Source organism: Salvelinus alpinus, chromosome 3 (genome assembly GCF_045679555.1).
Source record: "Salvelinus alpinus chromosome 3, SLU_Salpinus.1, whole genome shotgun sequence".
NCBI classification, from domain to species: domain Eukaryota; kingdom Metazoa; phylum Chordata; class Actinopteri; order Salmoniformes; family Salmonidae; genus Salvelinus; species Salvelinus alpinus.
The window spans coordinates 90,969,424-90,982,769 of NC_092088.1; the positions used below are offsets into that span (position 1 = coordinate 90,969,424).

At 45.0% G+C, this 13,346-nt stretch overlaps 1 protein-coding gene across 13 annotated transcripts in view; it reads right to left on the reverse strand.

Moving 5' to 3' along the window:
• The window catches only part of adgrb3 (adhesion G protein-coupled receptor B3), a 368,383-nt gene that overhangs the window by 43,696 nt on the left and 311,341 nt on the right, over positions 1-13,346 (reverse strand). The gene's annotated exons all lie outside the window — the stretch shown is intronic.

The window sequence follows — 13,346 nt, forward strand, 5'->3', positions numbered from 1 at the left end:
TAGTAACCTCATTGGTAACCTCATTGGTAACCTCAGTGGTAACCTAGTGGTAACCCAGTGGTAACCTCAATGGTAACCTCAGTGGTAACCTCAGTGGTAACCTCAGTGGTAACCTAGTGGTAACCTCAGTGGTAACCCCAATGGTAACCTCAGTAGTAACCTCATTGGTAACCTCAGTGGTAACCTAGTGGTAACCCAGTGGTAACCTCAATGGTAACCTCAGTACTAACCTCATTGGTAACCTCAGTGGTAACCTAGTGGTAACCCAGTGGTAACCTCAATAGTAACCTCAGTAGTAACCTCATTGGTAACCTCAGTGGTAACCTAGTGGTAACCTCAGTGGTAACCTAGTGGTAACCTAGTGGTAACCTAGTGGTAACCTCAGTAGTACCCTCAGTGGTAACCTAGTGGTAACCTAGTGGTAACCTCAGTACTAACCTCAGTGGTAACCTAGTGGTAACCTCAGTGGTAACCTCAGTAGTAACCTAGCGGTAACCCCAGTACTAACCTCATTGGTAACCTCAGTGGTAACTTCAGTAGTAACCTCATTGGTAACCTAGTGGAAACTGCAGTGGTAACCTCGGTGGTAACCTAGTGGTAACCCAGTGGTAATCTCAGTGGTACACTAGTGGTAACCTCAGTGGTAACCTAGTGGTAACCCAGTGGTAATCTCAGTGGTAACCTAGTGGTAACCTCAGTGGTAACCTAGTGGTAACCCAGTGGTAATCTCAGTGGTACACTAGTGGTAACCTCATTGGTAACCCCAGTGGTAACCCCAGTGGTAACCCCAGTGGTAACCTCAGTGGTAATCGCAGTGGTAACCTAGTGGTAACCTCAGTGGTAACCTAGTGGTAACCCAGTGGTAACCTCAGTGGTAACCTCAATGGTAACCTCAATGGTAACCTAGTGGTAACCCAGTGGTAACCTCAGTGGTAACCTCAATGGTAACCTCAATGGTAACCTCAATGGTAACCTCAATGGTAACATCAGTGGTAACCTCAGTAGTAACCTCATTGGTAACCTAGTGGTAACCTCACTGGTAACCTCATTGGTAATCTAATTGGTAACCTCAGTAGTAACCTCATTGGTAACCTAGTGGTAACCTCATTGGTAATCTCAGTAGTATCCTCATTGGTAACCTCAGTAGTAACCTAATTGGTAACCACAGTAGTAACCTAGTGGTAACATCAGTAGTAACCTCATTGGTAACCACAGTAGTAACCTCATTGGTAACCTAGTGGTAACCTAGTGGTAACCTCAGTAGTATCCTCATTGGTAACCTCAGTAGTAACCTCAGTAGTAACCTCATTGGTAACCTAATTGATTAACCTAGTAGTAACCTCAGTTGTAATCTCAGTAGTAACCTCAGTAGTAACCTAGTGGTAACCTCAATGATTACCCTAGTGGGAACCTCAGTGGTAATCTCATTGGTAACCTCATTGGTAACCTCAGTAGTAACCTAGTGGTAACCACATTGATTAACCTAGTGGTAACCTCAGTGGTAACCTCAGTGGTTACCTCAGTGGTTACCTCATTGGTAACCTCAGTGGTTACCTCAGTGGTAACCGGGTGGTAACCTCAGTTATAACCTCAGTGGTAACTTCATTGATTGACCTAGTGGTAACCTCAGTGGTAACCTAGTGAAACTCTCGTCCATCCACCTACTAACAACACTATGTCCATAGAGTATATCTAGAAACACCTACTAACAGCACTATGTCCATAGAGTATATCTGGACACACCTACTAACAGCACTATGTCCATAGAGTATATCTAGAAACACCTACTAACAACACTATGTCCATAGAGTACATCTAGAAACACCTACTAACAGCACTATGTCCATAGAGTATATCTAGAAACACCTACTAACAGCACTATGTCCATAGAGTATATCTAGAAACACCTACTAACAACACTATGTCCATAGAGTACATCTAGAAACACCTACTAACAGCACTATGTCCATAGAGTATATCTGGACACACCTACTAACAACACTATGTCCATAGAGTATATCTAGAAACACCTACTAACAACACTATGTCCATAGAGTACATCTAGAAACACCTACTAACAACACTATGTCCATAGAGTACATCTAGAAACACCTACTAACAGCACTATGTCCATAGAGTATATCTAGAAACACCTACTAACAGCACTATGTCCATAGAGTATATCTGGACACACCTACTAACAACACTATGTCCATAGAGTATATCTAGAAACACCTACTAACAGCACTATGTCCATAGAGTATATCTACAAACACCTACTAACAGCACTATGTCCATAGAGTATATCTACAAACACCTACTAACAACACTATGTCCATAGAGTATATCTACAAACACCTACTAACAGCACTATGTCCATAGAGTATATCTAGAAACACCTACTAACAGCACTATGTCCATAGAGTATATCTACAAACACCTACTAACAGCACTATGTCCATAGAGTATATCTACAAACACCTACTAACAACACTATGTCCATAGAGTATATCTACAAACACCTACTAACAGCACTATGTCCATAGAGTATATCTAGAAACACCTACTAACAGCACTATGTCCATAGAGTATATCTAGAAACACCTACTAACAACACTATGTCCATAGAGTACATCTAGAAACACCTACTAACAGCACTATGTCCATAGAGTACATCTAGAAACACCTACTAACAACACTATGTCCATAGAGTATATCTAGAAACACCTACTAACAACACTATGTCCATAGAGTATATCTAGAAACACCTACTAACAGCACTATGTCCATAGAGTATATCTAGAAACACCTACTAACAGCACTATGTCCATAGAGTATATCTACAAACACTTACTAACAACACTATGTCCATAGAGTATATCTAGAAACACCTACTAACAACACTATGTCCATAGAGTACATCTAGAAACACCTACTAACAACACTATGTCCATAGAGTATATCTAGAAACACCTACTAACAGCACTATGTCCATAGAGTATATCTAGAAACACCTACTAACAGCACTATGTCCATAGAGTATATCTAGAAACACCTACTAACAGCACTATGTCCATAGAGTACATCTACAAACACTTACTAACAACACTATGTCCATAGAGTATATCTAGAAACACTTACTAACAACACTATGTCCATAGAGTATATCTAGAAACACCTACTAACAGCACTATGTCCATAGAGTATATCTACAAACACCTACTAACAGCACTATGTCCATAGAGTATATCTGGAAACACCTACTAACAACACTATGTCCATAGAGTATATCTAGAAACACCTACTAACAACACTATGTCCATAGAGTATATCTAGAAACACCTACTAACAACACTATGTCCATAGAGTATATCTAGAAACACCTACTAACAGCACTATGTCCATAGAGTATATCTAGAAACACCTACTAACAACACTATGTCCATAGAGTATATCTAGAAACACCTACTAACAGCACTATGTCCATAGAGTATATCTAGAAACACCTACTAACAGCACTATGTCCATAGAGTATATCTACAAACACTTACTAACAACACTATGTCCATAGAGTATATCTACAAACACCTACTAACAGCACTATGTCCATAGAGTATATCTAGAAACACCTACTAACAACACTATGTCCATAGAGTATATCTAGAAACACCTACTAACAGCACTATGTCCATAGAGTATATCTAGAAACACCTACTAACAGCACTATGTCCATAGAGTATATCTGGAAACACCTACTAACAACACTATGTCCATAGAATATATCTAGAAACACCTACTAACAGCACTATGTCCATAGAATATATCTAGAAACACCTACTAACAACACTATGTCCATAGAGTATATCTAGAAACACCTACTAACAGCACTATGTCCATAGAGTACATCTAGAAACACCTACTAACAACACTATGTCCATAGAGTATATCTAGAAACACTTACTAACAACACTATGTCCATAAAGTATATCTGGACACACCTACTAACAACACTAGAATGTATAGAGGCAGCATAAGAGCAACAGAGTGGATGGATGGATGGATGGATGGATAGATGGATGGCTGGATGGCTGGATGGATGGGAGAGGGATGGATAGATGGGGGAGGAAGGGATGGATGGATGGGGAAGGATGGAGGGATGGATGGATGGATGGATGGAGGGATGAATGGATGGATGGGGAGGGTGGGAGGGATGGATAGATGGGGGAGGGATGGAGGGATGGATGGATGGATCGATAGATGGATGGAGGGATGGATGGATGGGGGAGGGATGGAGGGATGGATGGATGGATGGATGGATGGGGGAGGGAGGGAGGGATGGATGGATGGATCGATAGATGGATGGAGGGATGGAGGGATGGATGGATGGATAGATGGATGGATGGTGGAGGGATGGAGGGATGGAGGGATGGATGGATCGATAGATGGATGGAGGGATGGATGGATGGATGGTGGAGGGATGGAGGGATGGATGGATGATAGATGGATGGAGGTATGGAGGGATGGATGGATGGAAGGAGGGATGGAGAATAAGACGTAGTTGAAACCCAGAGTACATGGTGCCCTTTAGAAAGGCAAATTGCCGGGAGATGTTGAGTCTAATGTGTTGGTATCCATGGTGACAGGGGAACGAGAGGAAGCAGGGACCAGGTCTGCCGTAAAAAGGATAAGATGAGTGGGGGGGGGGGGGGGGGGGGGGCTGTGCAGGAATGCTGTTCAATGAAGGGAGCTCCAACTAAAAGGTTCAATCAGCCCTGGACTAACTGGTCATTTCAGCAGAGCTGAGGTCCATTTAGAAAGCAGTGCAGAGGACGTGGAACAGAACAGTGGTATTTACTGATGTCACAATGTACGTCATAAGAGCATGTCAGGAGTGTGTCATGAAGTGTTCCTACACCCTGGTATATAGTAACCACAACAAGACACAGTACTAACATGTTGCATTCCTACACCCTGGTATATAGTAACCACGACAAGACACAGTACTAACATGTTGCATTCCTACACCCTGGTATATAGTAACCACAACAAGACACAGTACTAACATGTTGCATTCCTACACCCTGGTATATAGTAACCACAACAAGACACAGTATTAACATGTTGCATTCCTACACCCTGGTATATAGTAACCACGACAAGACACAGTACTAACATGTTGCATTCCTACACGCTGGTATATAGTAACCACAACAAGACACAGTACTAACATGTTGCATTCCTACACCCTGGTATATAGTAACCACAACAAGACACAGTACTAACATGTTGCATTCCTACACCCTGGTATATAGTAACCACAACAAGACACAGTATTAACATGTTGCATTCCTACACCCTTGTATATAGTAACCACAACAAGACACAGTACTAACATGTTGCATTCCTACACCCTGGTATATAGTAACCACAACAAGACACAGTATTAACATGTTGCATTCCTACACCCTTGTATATAGTAACCACGACAAGACACAGTACTAACATGTTGCATTCCTACACCCTGGTATATAGTAACCACGACAAGACACAGTACTAACATGTTGCATTCCTACACCCTGGTATATAGTAACCACAACAAGACACAGTACTAACATGTTGCATTCCTACACCCTTGTATATAGTAACCACAACAAGACACAGTACTAACATGTTGCATTCCTACACCCTGGTATATAGTAACCACGACAAGACACAGTACTAACATGTTGCATTCCTACACCCTTGTATATAGTAACCACGACAAGACACAGCACTAACATGTTGCATTCCTACACCCTGGTATATAGTAACCACGACAAGACACAGCACTAACATGTTGCATTCCTACACCCTGGTATATAGTAACCACAACAAGACACAGTATTAACATGTTGCATTCCTACACCCTGGTATATAGTAACCACAACAAGACACAGTATTAACATGTTGCATTCCTACACCCTGGTATATAGTAACCACGACAAGACACAGTACTAACATGTTGCATTCCTACACCCTGGTATATAGTAACCACAACAAGACACAGTACTAACATGTTGCATTCCTACACCCTGGTATATAGTAACCACGACAAGACACAGTACTAACATGTTGCATTCCTACACCCTGGTATATAGTAACCACGACAAGACACAGTATTAACATGTTGCATTCCTACACCCTGGTATATAGTAACCACAACAAGACACAGTACTAACATGTTGCATTCCTACACCCTGGTATATAGTAACCACAACAAGACACAGTACTAACATGTTGCATTCCTACACCCTGGTATATAGTAACCACGACAAGACACAGTACTAACATGTTGCATTCCTACACCCTGGTATATAGTAACCACGACAAGACACAGTACTAACATGTTGCATTCCTACACCCTGGTATATAGTAACCACAACAAGACACAGTACTAACATGTTGCATTCCTACACCCTTGTATATAGTAACCACAACAAGACACAGTATTAACATGTTGCATTCCTACACCCTGGTATATAGTAACCACGACAAGACACAGTACTAACATGTTGCATTCCTACACCCTGGTATATAGTAACCACAACAAGACACAGTACTAACATGTTGCATTCCTACACCCTGGTATATAGTAACCACGACAAGACACAGTACTAACATGTTGCATTCCTACACCCTGGTATATAGTAACCACGACAAGACACAGTACTAACATGTTGCATTCCTACACCCTGGTATATAGTAACCACAACAAGACACAGTACTAACATGTTGCATTCCTACACCCTTGTATATAGTAACCACAACAAGACACAGTATTAACATGTTGCATTCCTACACCCTGGTATATAGTAACCACGACAAGACACAGTACTAACATGTTGCATTCCTACACCCTGGTATATAGTAACCACAACAAGACACAGTACTAACATGTTGCATTCCTACACCCTGGTATATAGTAACCACGACAAGACACAGTACTAACATGTTGCATTCCTACACCCTGGTATATAGTAACCACGACAAGACACAGTACTAACATGTTGCATTCCTACACCCTTGTATATAGTAACCACGACAAGACACAGTATTAACATGTTGCATTCCTACACCCTGGTATATAGTAACCACGACAAGACACAGTACTAACATGTTGCATTCCTACACCCTTGTATATAGTAACCACGACAAGACACAGTACTAACATGTTGCATTCCTACACCCTGGTATATAGTAACCACAACAAGACACAGTACTAACATGTTGCATTCCTACACCCTGGTATATAGTAACCACGACAAGACACAGTACTAACATGTTGCATTCCTACACCCTGGTATATAGTAACCACAACAAGACACAGTATTAACATGTTGCATTCCTACACCCTTGTATATAGTAACCATGACAAGACACAGTACTAACATGTTGCATTCCTACACCCTTGTATATAGTAACCACAACAAGACACAGTATTAACATGTTGCATTCCTACACCCTGGTATATAGTAACCACAACAAGACACAGTACTAACATGTTGCATTCCTACACCCTGGTATATAGTAACCACAACAAGACACAGTACTAACATGTTGCATTCCTACACCCTGGTATATAGTAACCACGACAAGACACAGTACTAACATGTTGCAGTCCTACACCCTTGTATACAGCAACCACGACAAGACACAGTACTAACAGTCTCCCTCTGATATTTCCAGCCATATTATAGTAAACCAAGTGGTCAAACTGCCCATTTGTTGTTTTAAGGGAGTTAAGGGACGGGCCTTTAACTGGGTTTACCTGAGATCATCTACTGATCAATGTCAGAGGAGGAATCAAGAGGACTGGGCAGGTTTGGATTTAGAGGTAGAGATGACTACATGTGGTAACGTTGCCTTGGGCTCCATGTTGAATGTCAGGACAAGGGACTATTGTCTGATGTAAGAAAAAAGTCCTAGGTCAGGGAGGGAGGAAGGACGAAGGACAGAGGATGGAGAGAGAAGGGAGGGTAGGAGGAGGGAGGGGAGGAGGAGGGAAGGAGGAGGAGGGAGGGAGTGGAGGGGAGGAGGAGGGAAGGGGGAGAAGTATGGAGGAGGGAGAAGGGAGGAGGGAGGGGGGAGGAGGAGTATGGAGGAGGGAGTGAGGGAGGGAGGGAGGGAGGAAGAGGGAGGATGGAAGAAAGAGAAGGGAGGGAGGGAGGGAGGGAGGGAGGGAGGGAGGGAGGGAGGGAGGGAGGGAGGGGACGAAGGACAGAGGATGGAGAGAGAAGGGAGGGAAGGAGGAGGGAGGGGAGGAGGAGGGAAGGAGGAGGAGGGAGGGAGTGGAGGGGAGGAGGAGGGAAGGGGGAGAAGTATGGAGGAGGGAGAAGGGAGGAGGGAGGGGGGAGGAGGAGTATGGAGGAGGGAGTGAGGGAGGGAGGGAGGGAGGAAGAGGGAGGATGGAAGAAAGAGAAGGGAGGGAGGGAGGGAGGGAGGGAGGGAGGGAGGGAGGGAGGGAGGGAGGGAGGAAGAGATGGAGTATGAAGAAGGGAGAAGGGAGGACGGAAGGAAGGGAGGATGAGGGAGGAAATAAGGAAGGAGGGACATTTCACACTGGAAACCTGGGAGGATTTTGAAGATATGCGTACGTAGATGGAACTGGGCAGAGAGGCTAAGGTTGAGTTACCCTCATTTGTGTCCTCCTCCCAGAGCGCTAAGAACCTTGGCGTGATCCTGGACAACACCCTGTCGTTCTCAACCAACATCAAGGCGGTGACCCGTTCCTGTAGGTTCATGCTCTACAACATTCGCAGAGTACGACCCTGCCTCACACAGGAAGCGGCGCAGGTCCTAATCCAGGCACTTGTCATCTCCCGTCTGGATTACTGCAACTCGCTGTTGGCTGGGCTCCCTGCCTGTGCGATTAAACCCCTACAACTCACCAAGAACGCCGCATCCCGTCTGGTGTTCAACCTTCCCAAGTTCTCTCACGTCACCCCGCTCCTCCGCTCTCTCCACTGGCTTCCAGTTGAAGCTCGCATCCGCTACAAGACCATGGTGCTTGCCTACGGAGCTGTGAGGGGAACGGCACCTCCGTACCTTCAGGCTCTGATCAGGCCCTACACCCAAACAAGGGCACTGCGTTCATCCACCTCTGGCCTGCTCGCCTCCCTACCTCTGAGGAAGTACAGCTCCCGCTCAGCCCAGTCAAAACTGTTCGCTGCTCTGGCACCCCAATGGTGGAACAAACTCCCCCACGACGCCAGGTCAGCGGAATCAATCACCACCTTCCGGAGACACCTGAAATCCCACCTCTTTAAGGAATACCTAGGATAGGATAAAGTAATCCTTCTAACCCCCCCCCCCCCTTAGAGTTAGATGCACTATTGTAAAGTGGTTGTTCCACTGGACATCATAAGGTGAATGCACCAACTTGTAAGTCGCTCTGGATAAGAGCGTCTGCTAAATGACTTAAATGTAAATGTAAATGTACTTAACCTTGGTGGGGCTCTGAGCTTCTACTGGACAGAGGATGGGGGAAGGGTTGGTGTGTGTGTGTGTGTGAAGAGCAGTGAAGAACCCATTGACTGAGTACTGCCACTAGAAAACATTAAGGTGCTGCCCAGCTAGCAGGGTTGGGATTGATGCCATTTTGATTCAGTCAATTCAGGAAGTACACTGATATTCCAATTCCAGCTAATAAACATCAAGGAACGCAGTGGTAGAACTGTTTGAAATTACGTAATTACAATCACTTCAGATTTCAACCTGTTTACAGCTTTGCTTGCTGGGTAAGGACTTCTTAGTCTGACTGACGACACTACCTCAAAAAAGATAGTCGCTCTAAATGACTGCTGTACTTTTTACCTTCAATGTTAATCCTGTTACCTGCAACCAGACTCCATGTGTTGCACTACAGTATAATACCAGTCTAACAACCATTTAGTAACGGCCTGTCAGCTTTAATATGTCAGAATCACTTTTTTTATTCAGGGGTGTAATGTGCATTTCCCCCAACCCATCACCATCACCACAACCATTACCATCTCCATCACCATCACCACCACCACAACCATTACCATCACCATCACCACCACCATTACCATCACCATCACCATCACAATCACCACCACCACAACCATTACCATCACCATCACCATCACCACCACAACCATTACCATTACCATCACCACCACCACAACCATTACCATCACCATCATCACCATCACCATCACCACCACAACCATTACCATCATCACCATCACCATCACCACCACAACCACTACCATTACCATTACCATTACCATCACCATCACCATCACCATCACCACCACTACCATTACCATTACCATTACCATCACCATCACTACCATCACCATCACCATCACCACCACAACCACAACCATCACACCCACCACAAACATTACCATCACCATCACCATCACCACAACCACTACCATTACCATTACCATTACCATCACCATCACCACCATCACCATCACCATCACCACCACAACCACAACCATCACACCCACCACAAACATACCATCACCATCACCATCACCACCACAACCATTACCATCACCATCACCATCACCACCACAACCATCACCTTCACCACCACCACAACCACTACCATCACCACCACCACTACCATCACATCACCACTACCACAACCACATCCATCACCATCACAATCACCATTACCATCACCACTACCACAAACATTACCATCATCATCACCACAAACATTACCATCACCACAACCACTACCAACACCATCACCACCACCACAAACATTACCATCATCATCACCACCACCACCACTACCATTACCATCACCATCACCACAACCACTACCATCACCATTAACACCACCACAACCATCACCATCACCACAACCACTACCAACACCATCACCACAACCACTACCAACACCATCACCACCACCACAAACATTACCATCATCATCACCACCACCACCACTACCATTACCATCACCACAACCACTACCATCACCATTAACACCACCACAACCATCACCATCACCACAACCACTACCAACACCATCACCACCACCACAAACATTACCATCATCATCACCACCACCACCACTACCATTACCATCACCATCACCACAACCATCACCATCGCCATCACCACCACCACAACCATTACCATCACCACAACCATCACCATCCCCACCACCATCACCACCACCACAACCATTACCATCACCACAACCATCACAGTCACCACCAACACAACCACTACCATCACCATCACCACTACCATCACCATCACCACCACCATCACCATTAACACTACCATCACCATTAACACCACCATCACCATTAACACAACCATCACCCCCACCATCACCATCACAACTACCACTACCAACATCCTCACCACCACCACCACCATTAACACCACCATCACCATAGCCATCACCATTATCACCATCACTACCTTCACCACCACCACAGCCACTACCATCACAATCACCACTACCACAACCATTATATCATTATCACCATTAACACCACCGCCACCATCACATCACATCACAACCACCACCACCATCACCAATACCATCACCATCACCATCACCACCACCACAACCATCACCACAACCATTACCATCACCACAACCATCACCACCACCATCACCAGCACCACCATTACCACCACCATCACCACCACTACCATCACAATCACCATTACCACCACATCACAATTACCACCCATTACCACCACTACCATCCCAAACACCATCAACACCACCACCCATCACCACCACCACCACCACCATCAGTACCACCATTACCACCACCATCACCACCACCACCACTACCATAACATCACCATCACCACTACCATCACCATTACCTCCACCATCACCATCACCACCATCAGTACCACAACAACCATCACCATCACCATTACCACCACCACCCATCACCATTACCACCATCACCACCACCACTACCATCCCAATCACCATCACCATCACATCACCATTACTAACCATCACCACTACCATCACACTCACCAACACAATCACCATAACCACCACCACCACCACCCATCACCACCACCAACACCACCATCACCATCACCATCACCACCCATCACCACCACCAACACCATCACCCCTACCAACACAATCACCATCACCATCACCACTACCAACACGATCACCATCACCACCACCACCACCATCAATACCACCACCATCACCACCACCATCAGTACCACCATTACCATCACCATCACCACCACCCCCCTCACCACCACCACTACCATCACAATCACCATCACCACCACCATCACCATCACCATCGGTACCACCACCACCATCACCACCATTACCACCACCACCATCACCACCACCACAACCACTACCATCACAATCACCGTCACAACCACCATAACCACTACCATCACCATCACCATTACCACCACCATCGCCATCACCATTACCACCACCACCATCACCATTATCACCACCATCGCCACTACATCCCAATCACCATCACCACCACCACCACCATCACCATTACCCCCACCATCACCACCACCACCACCATTACCACCATTACCACCACCATCACCACCACCACCATCACCATTACCACCACCATCACCATCGCCATCACCATTACCACCACCACCATCACCACCATCACGACCACATCACCATCACCATCACTACCCCCACCACCACTATTACCACCACCACTATCACCATCACCATCACCACAACCACTACCACCATTTCATAAAGCTAAAGCATACCTCTGATTTGTCTGTTTTTACAAGTCTCTCTTCATGCTTTCATATTTATGAGGACTAGTCCTTTGAGATGTGAACATTCATATCATAACTCAACTACTGCGGTACAATAGAAGCAAAAAAGCAGAGCACTGACCAGAACAATTATTCATAGGAATATCTAGCTACTGTGAGCATAGCATAACAGAAATGTTAGACAAATAGTGACTCTAGGCCCCCGGTGAGACTGTATCTGTAATATGTGGATGTACTTCTCGGCCCCCAGTGACCCTGTAACTGTAATAAGTGATAAGGAAGAATAAGATAGTTTATGTTTTTATCTAAATGAGATTAACTTTGAGACTTTTTGAATTCCTCATTTGAAGGACACCAACACTAGGCATCAGGAGTCAAACAGACACAGATGCTGCGGTCCATGCCATGCAAACCAACAATAAACCCTCTATTCCCTGACAATTTGTCTGCCTTCCCATAGGGCTCTGGTCAAAAGTAGTGCACTACCTATAGGGCCCTGGTCAAAATTAGTGCACTACCCATAGGGCCCTTGTAAAATGTAGTGCATT